Here is a 9164-nt window from a genome sequence, read left to right as displayed (position 1 = left end):
TTATTGGTAAATTATTTGTATGAATTGAAAAGTAATAAAAAAAAAGGTTTAATCAAAAAATAAAATCATATTTGTACATTGTAAAATATAAATATATTCTGACCCTGTTCTGAATTCACTTTTTTTCAATGATAATTTCACAACAAAATGTTTTTGCAAAGAAAAATAACCAATACGGGTTATTGATAAAGAACTGGATTGATAAGAGCATGCATAAGAAAAAAAAATTGATTTGATCCATCCAAGTCCTTATAGCTGTCTCGTGGATACAGCACCTCTCACTGCTACCACTGCACCCAGCCTTCCAGAAACCTGAGAACTCTGGGATGTGGCTGGGAAAACAGAAACAAACAAAAAAAGACAAATGAATGATACAAGTCTTGTCAAATTGTCTAACAGTGTTGTACTATTCTGTGTTGCCATAGATTAACAGTACAGAATTAGTTCCACGATGCTGCACAGAGAGTCTTACGGGTTTCAATAAATGCATGCCAAGGTAAATTTAGAAAACAATAAAGCAAATAAAATATAAAATAGATTCTGAGTCTTAGGAGTCTTTGTTACTTTAACTTTTGCTGTGGCGTCAGAAAAACACTCAAGATACACAGTTCAGTTTGGCTCATTTACTTCCACTCTCCTCGTCCTTCCATTTATCTTGTGGTGGTTTGTGTCTTCAGTGTCACTGCAGAGTTTTTTGACTGTAAACGCATCAGCTGGAAAGCATGTGGAAGTGCTGGTTAACAATATATTAACAGGCACTGCTACATGCCATATTTCTACAGCAGCATCACTCTGGCTGCACTGGTTGGAGAGGAGGGAGCAGCATCTCTGCTCAGCAGTGGGATCCGTCACCGTTTTGTGTTTCATTATTTTCACGTGTGAAACGCATTAGTAAACATCAGATATGAGTAATTTCTGCTCATCTGAGGGTACATATAGATCCTCTGATTTTTTTTCCTTTCTTTTAATTTTTTTTTAAAGCGGAGCTACAGCTTATATATAATAGTGCAAGTACTTGGTCAGCTCAGGTATGGGTTTTTGCTGCTTGTGCAGACAGCAATGGTATCCACAGAAAGGTGAAGATAAACGACAAACAACTTCAAGATTACTTAACCCAGAAGGGACAAATTATATTTTTGGACCAAATGGTAAAGGACAGAAGGATATTTTCAGTATTTAAGAAAAAAAAAATCTCTATCCTTTCCCTATTCTTTGTCACTCTGAGAGCCAGAAAAGAGTAAAGAAACACGCTATCAAAAATGTTTGAAAGAAAATCCTATCATTTGATTGTCTGATAGACTGCCTCGCTCGACCTCCACATGCTCAACACCCCATGTTAGGAACATCTCTCTGGGACAATAGACTGAAACAAGTGCTCTTGCGGGGGAGGCAATCTGGTGCTGGAGATGTCATTAGGGGGGCACCTGAGAGCAAGCGATTGAGCAGAGAGTGCTTCCCTGGAGAGCCGGTCTGGAGTCTGTTCTTTCACTGAGATTCCCTCTTAACACTCCTCTTCATTCGTCGTTCTTTCTTGCTTGTGTCTGTGTAATATGTGATGTTTTCACAGATTTAACAAATAGAGTGTGCAGTTTGAATGCACACTGTATTACAAGACTGTATATTTGTCAAAACTGAGGCTCTTGTTGAAAACCTTATCTGCACTTCTGTAAGCTCTGTGAAATGGCCTGAACCTTTATGATGACTGATTAAACAAACAATGTAGTAGTCATTAACACGAATTTGGCCATTTTGCTGGCCATATCCAATGAAGTTCTGACTGACAGCACATCCTGAATATAAATGTAAAAATAAAAATAAAAATATGGGACACCATACGATACAAGCTCACTGAGAGTCATTCACGTCGCAGCATACAGCATCTAGTTTATTATTTATTCATTTTTACACCACTGTATAGTTAATTTAATATCTTGTGCTTTGATACAAAACAATGCTTCATTGTTGCTGGGTAAATAGTACATTCTGATGGACTGAATAATTTCACAAATCGTAAAATTCCCAATAATTCTGCAGAGGAGCAGCAGCATACTGTCAGTTATCTATTTACAATAAAGGTGTATTAAGTTTGACTTCCTGAGAGAGAATACAATACTTTCTTTGCCGAAGCCATGTAAATAAATCCTTGTTTTTGTTGCAATGCTTAAAATCAGTCACATGTAGTATCCAATACAACCATAACCATTTTCTGGACAGTGGCAGTTCACTCATTGCTGGCAAGGGGTACTTGATTTTTGCTTATGAATGGTATAGATGGTAACTATCCAAACAAAACCACAGGATCATTTTTTGGCACCCCTGGGCCCTTACATATAAAGCTGCCAGTGTGCTAACCCAGCAGCAATATATGAAACTATTTTCTCTATTTTGTGCTGGTGCTTGTGTGGCTCCAAAGTTACCTGCTTACCACAAGATAGGCCTCAGGAGCAGCACTCTACTGTGTACCAATTAGCAGCACAGTGACCACAGTTGAACCTGCAAGTCACATAATGTGTTTTGGGTCAAGGTGACTTTTTTTTTCATGACAACTATTACAAAATAATCAATTTTAAAACAAAGAAAAACTGATTATCATGCCATTTGTTTGCAGGGAATCTGTTGGCTCAGTCAGACTGACTTGAAGCTGAAGCCTAAGGAATTGCTAAATTTGCATCCATGTTGGAATGGAGTTGTACTTGAATTTTGACTAACTAATCATCTTTTTGAATTGAGGGATATGAATTGTTACTGCACTGTAACTATTTAAACCATCAAACTGCTTCTCATGTCTTCATGTCATTTAAGATTCATGTCAGTTTAGCCCTATAAAGGTTTTGTATTACTCACGTCTTTTCCTTAACGTGACACTCAAATGGAATCAAATCAAGGATTTGACAACCACACTAATCCTTAATTAAAGCTTAGAATACCTGTCCAAATGTATACATCACCATCAATTTCCAACTCCATATGATAAATCCTGTGTGATAATGCTCCCAAATGATAGCTCTTTTGATCAGGGACCAGATGGTGTGTATATTAACCATATCACACACCGTTACATTACAATCCCCATTCTGGCAAGAGGTTAAGTATTTAGAGAGAGCAGGGCTCTGGCGCCTGTCCCTTATGGCTGACTGTCAGACAGTCTGTGGCCAGAATAATGTCTGGCTGATATGACTGCTCTCTAAAAAGGTACTATGACAATGTGTCACCAGGAAATTGAAGTTATGATTATTATATTGCTGGGCTTACTCACAATAGAAATTGAAATCACACCTTGAATGTAAAAAATTGTTAGAGGAACACAACATTTAGAAACAGAACACACAGAAAGACCACTTTAAAGAAATGAATGCAAGCACGAACACATACACATCAGATGAGTAGTGAAGTCAGGTCAGCAGACCATAGCATCATTAAGAAACACAGGCCTGACCTACTTTGAGTTCCCTTTATGGTAAGCATGTAGTTCATCATATGCAAAAACACTAATAGACACACAGTCAGGAACAAAGTGAAGGAGAAACACAAAGTTAAATGATCTGAAACTAGAACAAAAAAAAGTATAGAGAGAGGTTTTAAAAGACAGAAAATAATAGGTGGAAGAGAAAAGTGTGTAGACACAGATAAGAGAAAGGAGAAGGCTACAGAGGATGTTGAGGTGACAGGATAGGCAGCAAGTGGCAAAAGAAGGAGGGAGTTAGGGATGAGTAAGCAGAAGAGTAGCAAAAATGGGAAGGCAAGAGTAGGGGCGGATCCTCCGTGATTGGCCACCCCATGTGCCACCCTCCACCACCACCAAATTTTCAATGGCTCTGAGTGATGTCAATCAATGTGTGCTTGGAACGCAACAGAACAGCAAACCTTTGAACAAGTGCAGTAAGATAAGTCTTCTTCGACTATATTTTCATCTATGTTATCTTTTGAGCATAGCCATACCCATTATTAATGTCCCCGAGGCCCAGTATTTTTACCGAGATGTTTAAAACTAATTGACAGAAATAACTCCGCTTTGGTGCTGCAAAGATTTATAACACCAAGATAGTTGACTCCCCTATACAGTATTTGACCTGATCACTGTTTTACCATTAAGGGAGTAAATGATCTTGTCGTAAACTCAACACGTTATTTCCTTGATCACTTCAACAAACCCGACAGCTCAGTCCGCTGAATCCTGATACGATTAACGAGAGAAGTTTAGTATTGTAACGGCCTGGGTGACATGTTAGGTTAACTGTTCAAAATGTTACAGTGTTCATTCTTGTTGCTGTATTTAGATAAGTTGTGAGACCTGTCAGTCATCCCTGTACCTATTACAGTGAACAGTGTGGGACAGCCGCCTATGATTGACCAGGAGCGAAGGGGGGGGATGCGTCCTGTTTCTCCTCGCTGGCTGTGAGAGGGAGTTCAAGCGTGTGCGAGCGAGACATGCTGTGTAGAGCTACCGGTAAGAATTAGCCGTTGTGTTGGCGTTGGCTGCGGCCCACATTAGCCTGTGTACGGTTCCGAATAAAGTAAAGGGACGCTACAACTGGTGTCAGAAGTAAAAACTTTAGACTCCGGGTTCCCAGCGCCTTCACCGCTGTTTTCCACGACGCGCTAACGGAGGACCACCGCAGCTGTAGCCGCGGGTGAGAATCATGCTACCGACAGACTACTCTAAGATGAAGAGGGAGGAGGAGGAGGAGGAGGAGGATGAGGAGAGGCATTATGGCACTTTTGAAGAGCGGAGGGCGGCCGAGCACAGAGAGCGGGTGAGGAAAATGGCTGACGAGGCTGGCTTCGGCTGCTCCGGCCACTCCAGTGACGAGCATGTATACCGCGAAGGACTAGTGGCGGTCGGGCATATGACAACACGTGCGCGTGAAGTGGCCCTTCCCCCACCGGGAAAACTCCCAGATATGACGGCAAGGCCAATGGGGAAGCATTCCACGCACAGTTTGAGTTGTTAGCACGGGCCAGTAAGTGGTTTACTGGAGAGAAAGCCATCCAGCTAACAATGTGCCTCACCGGTGATGCCCTCTCAAGCCGTCTACTGTTAAGCCCTGATGATAGGAATTACTATGATGCTTTCGTCGGGGCTTTAAAAAGACGTTTTGGACTGTGCACAGCAGCTAGCCTTCTTCGCTGTTAAGGGACCTGGCTAATGACATTGAGGGGCTGGTTTACCTCACCTATGCCCACATGCCGCCAGTCATCCAGAGAAAACTGGCTAGAGATCATTTCCTCCTCATTTCAGTTGGTAAGCCCTGTTACTAGCTGACCTGCGAAACCAGACACTGCTGGCTCACCCACAGTCTCTCCAGGAGGCCTTGGAGCTAACTACAGAAAGAGAGATGCTGTGTGCTGGGCCCCTAAAGGACGAGTCTGACAGAGCGCCGCGGGTGAGGGCTAGTGGTGAGACTGGGCCACATGCAGTGGCACCTGCCTGGGCTGAGAAACTAACCCAGCTGGTGCGGGCTGCTACAGTGCGTCGGGAACCCGATGCCTTCCGGGTGGAAAAGCAGCGCAGCACACCGACCAAGACGGAGCTCTTCCTGCAGGGGGGGTAATTTAGACGGCCAGCTGGAGCGACTAGTAACTCTGGGCTGGACCTGGATAGGAAACTGCTGGTATGCTCCTGTGTCCGTTGAGGGTGTACGCTGCTCTGCCCCGGTGGACACAGGCTCTTCAGCTACCCTGGTGAGATCAGATGTGGTGAGACATAAATCAACCATTTTCCCCACCATAGTCAAACTCCAGACTGTCACCGGAGAGCGGGCCCCCATGCTAGGGGAGGCACTAGTGACCTTGGGGGTGGGAAGTAAGTCGGTTCGCTGCCTGGTGTGGGTTGCGACCCTGGAGGATTGTATATTGGGGCTGGACGTACTCGGGGCTCTGGACTGTCTCATTAACACTAAGCGAGGGACTCTCACATTTCCTGATGGACATGTCATCTAGTTGTCATGGCGGTCACCGCAGCCACGTTGCCTCGTCACGGTGCTGGCGGCTAAAACAACTCCTGGCGTGGTCACCGGCTGCACGTCCCCTGACAAACCACCCTCACACCCCGCTGTTCCCTCCACTACTGACTCACACTCACCGCCGGCCACACCGCCTGACAGCGAGGCCAGAGTCCTGAGAGGTTTGGCAGAAAAACTGCGAGAAACGGGAAACGCAGGAAGGAGAGCGGCTACACCCCGATGTCACATGTGCAGCAGTGAACCCGCAGGGGCCATCAGCCGACCAGGGACTGGCAGCTGTGGATGCAACAGAGTGGAGGCTCAATGAAAGGGAGGATGTTGATATCAGACCGGTGCTTGCGTGGGTGGAGGCTGAGTGGCGACCACCATGGGAGGAGGTTGCAATGTTGTCTTGGGCCACAAAAGGCCTTTGGTCAATATTTGACGGCCTACGTCGGTGTGACGGGGTGCTGCAGAAGGGGTGGAAAGAACCAGCCACAGGCGAAACCAGGTGGCAGGTGGTTGTGCCAAAGGCCCTGTGGGAGACGGTGGTCCAGGCAGTTCATGGAGCCCCAGGATCTGGTCACTTTGGAGTCGCAAAGACATTACGCCGCCTCCGACAGGGGTTCTATTGGGGTCAACACAGGCGGGACGTGGAAGACTGTTGCCGCCGCAACAGCTGCACTGCACGGAAAGGCCCCATGGCCAGGTCACATGCCCAGTTCCAACAGTTTCCTGCGGGTTGTCCCATGGAGAGAGTGGGGATTGACATTCTTGGACCCTTTCCCCGCACAGAGAGGGGAAACCGCTACGTTCTCACCGCCATGGACTATTTCACAAAGTGGCCTGAGGCTTACAGCCTACCGGACCAAGAGGCAGAGACTGTAGTGGAGGCACTGGTGGAGAGGATATTTGGCAGGTTCGGAGCTCCAGAAGTCATTCACACAGACCAGGGCTGGAACTTTGAGTCTCGTGTTTTTTCTGCAATGTGTGCTATGCTGGGCTCACACAAAACACATACCACCCCGCTCTACCCCCAGAGTGAGTTGAGAGATTTAACCGCACACTGGCACAGCAGCTGGCCATGGTGACAGCTAAACACCAACGGGACTGGGATTTTCACATCCCCCTTATCCTCATGGCATACCGGGGCGGTGCCCAGGATTCCACTTCTTGTTCCCTTGCCCTCCTGATGCTAGGCAGGGAGATCCGGACCCCTGCGGAGATGATGGTTGGTAAACCCCCGGATGCCCCTTTGAACCCACCGGGTCCCGACTATGCCAGGAAGCTCCAGGACTGCTTGGAATCTGCTCATGACTTTGCTAGAGACCAACTATGGAGTGCGGGGGCGAGACAGAAGAGGAACTATGATGTGCCTGCATGTGGACAACATTTTGGGGATGGAGAGCTGGTCTGGATGTATAACCCTCAGAGGAAGAAGGGCAGGTGCCCCAAGCTGGACAGTGAGTGGGTTTGGGCCTTGCAAGATCCTAGCAAGACTGGGTGAGGTCGTGTACAGAGTCCGGCTACCACCAAGAGGCAGGAAAGTTGCACTGCACCGCAATAGACTGGCCCCTCATCGGGGTAAGGCCACACTGGCAGGACCAGCAGATGGGACAAGGGGAAACCTGGACACTGCTGCAGGACCCCTTTAAGTGTTCCCCAGTGACCCCAGTGTCTCACCTAGCCCCTCCCAATCTGAAGGAGTCAGATTGGGAGGGGCGAGTTCAAGTCTGTGTGAGCGAGACATGCTGTGTAGAGCAAAGAAGTAAGAATTAGCTATTGTGTTGGCATTGGCTACGGCCCACAGTAGCCTGCGTATGGTTCCGAATAAAGTTCCAGCAAACCAGGCAATATTTGGCAGCTTCCTTAAGTAGGGAAACATAGTACATAGCTGTTTGTAGATCAGCAATAATCATGCGACAATATTTTACAGCAAAAATCATCTGACAAAAACTCATTAACTACATTAAAAAGCAGTCGTCGTCATGCTGCCGGCTGATTAGTTTCACTTGAGTGATAAACTGCTATCAAGCAGTAGAACTAATTTCATCCATCTAAGATCAATTTTCGATCAAAGTTGGAACGTTTTTAGTTTCAACTTGTGTAAAAGGATTAAATGTATTTATGTTATATGTTTTTAGTTCACTGCAAGATTATCCTGCAAACACTGTGTTACTTTATTTGCACAGATAGACATGAAACAACTGCATCAGTCAAAGCTGAACTTTAGCATACAGGACAGGATGAGAAGACTGATAAAAAGAAAGAGAGGCGGTGATGAAGATAAGAGAGGATGAGCAGGTACTTTCCCACAAGATAGGATTAGCATTATTAGCATCTCTGTGCTGTTCAACAAAATCAAAAACTGACTGAGCTGATCCCATACAAACTATCACAAAGGTATTCTGTGAGTTATTTACAGTGGAACAACAATACAAACAAAGCTTAATTATACAGTCATAATATAGTATTATTGTATGTAATATATGATTGTATTAAACACATTTTGTTTAGATGTGATTTTTTGAGAGATTTTTATAATTCAAATTTAAAATGAGGTAAACGATAAAATAAAGGTGTACAGTGAACCCTCGTTTATCGCGGGGGTTACGTTCCAAATAGAAACCGTGATAGGCGAAATCCGTGAAGTAGTAACCTTTATTTTTTTTACAATTATTATACAATGAAATACTCCGTAATACATTGAAACCAAAGAACAAAACCTTTTTACAGGCCCAAGCATTTGTTTAACAAATAAAAGTACTGTATAAATGTTGTTTTTTTTTACAAATAACTACTGTACTGTAAAATAATAATTTGAATCATCAATACGAACTGAAGGCTTCAAATTGCTGAGATCGGCACCGCCCCACTGCGACCCGAGTCATTGGATTAGAACGGGAGGAAATGAAAAATGATTATGAAAACAAATACAAAGTACAGTAGGACAAATAGTGACTCGTGTATTTCACTGCTCTTCTGACTGAGCCGCTGCATCCTGACTCCGCTCTGCAGCGGTTCTTTCTTCTAAAGCCGGCGGTGCAGGTGTGGTTTTTCGAGAGAAGAACATAGTTATCGGTAGTTGTTGTCGCTCTTTTTTCTTCTGGGCAAAAAGATTCTTATAAACCGACATGCCACCATCGATTATTTTTAATTTGGCAAGCTACGTGTACATATTAAACCGCAACGTTATTGACAAACAGGTAGAGAAGAAGCGGA

This window comes from Brachyistius frenatus, unplaced genomic scaffold, assembly GCF_029030835.1.
Source record: "Brachyistius frenatus isolate BFR_SWC_R1_liver_20210118 unplaced genomic scaffold, ASM2903083v1 Contig_14, whole genome shotgun sequence".
NCBI lineage: Eukaryota > Metazoa > Chordata > Actinopteri > Embiotocidae > Brachyistius > Brachyistius frenatus.
This window is presented reverse-complemented; position numbering follows the sequence as displayed.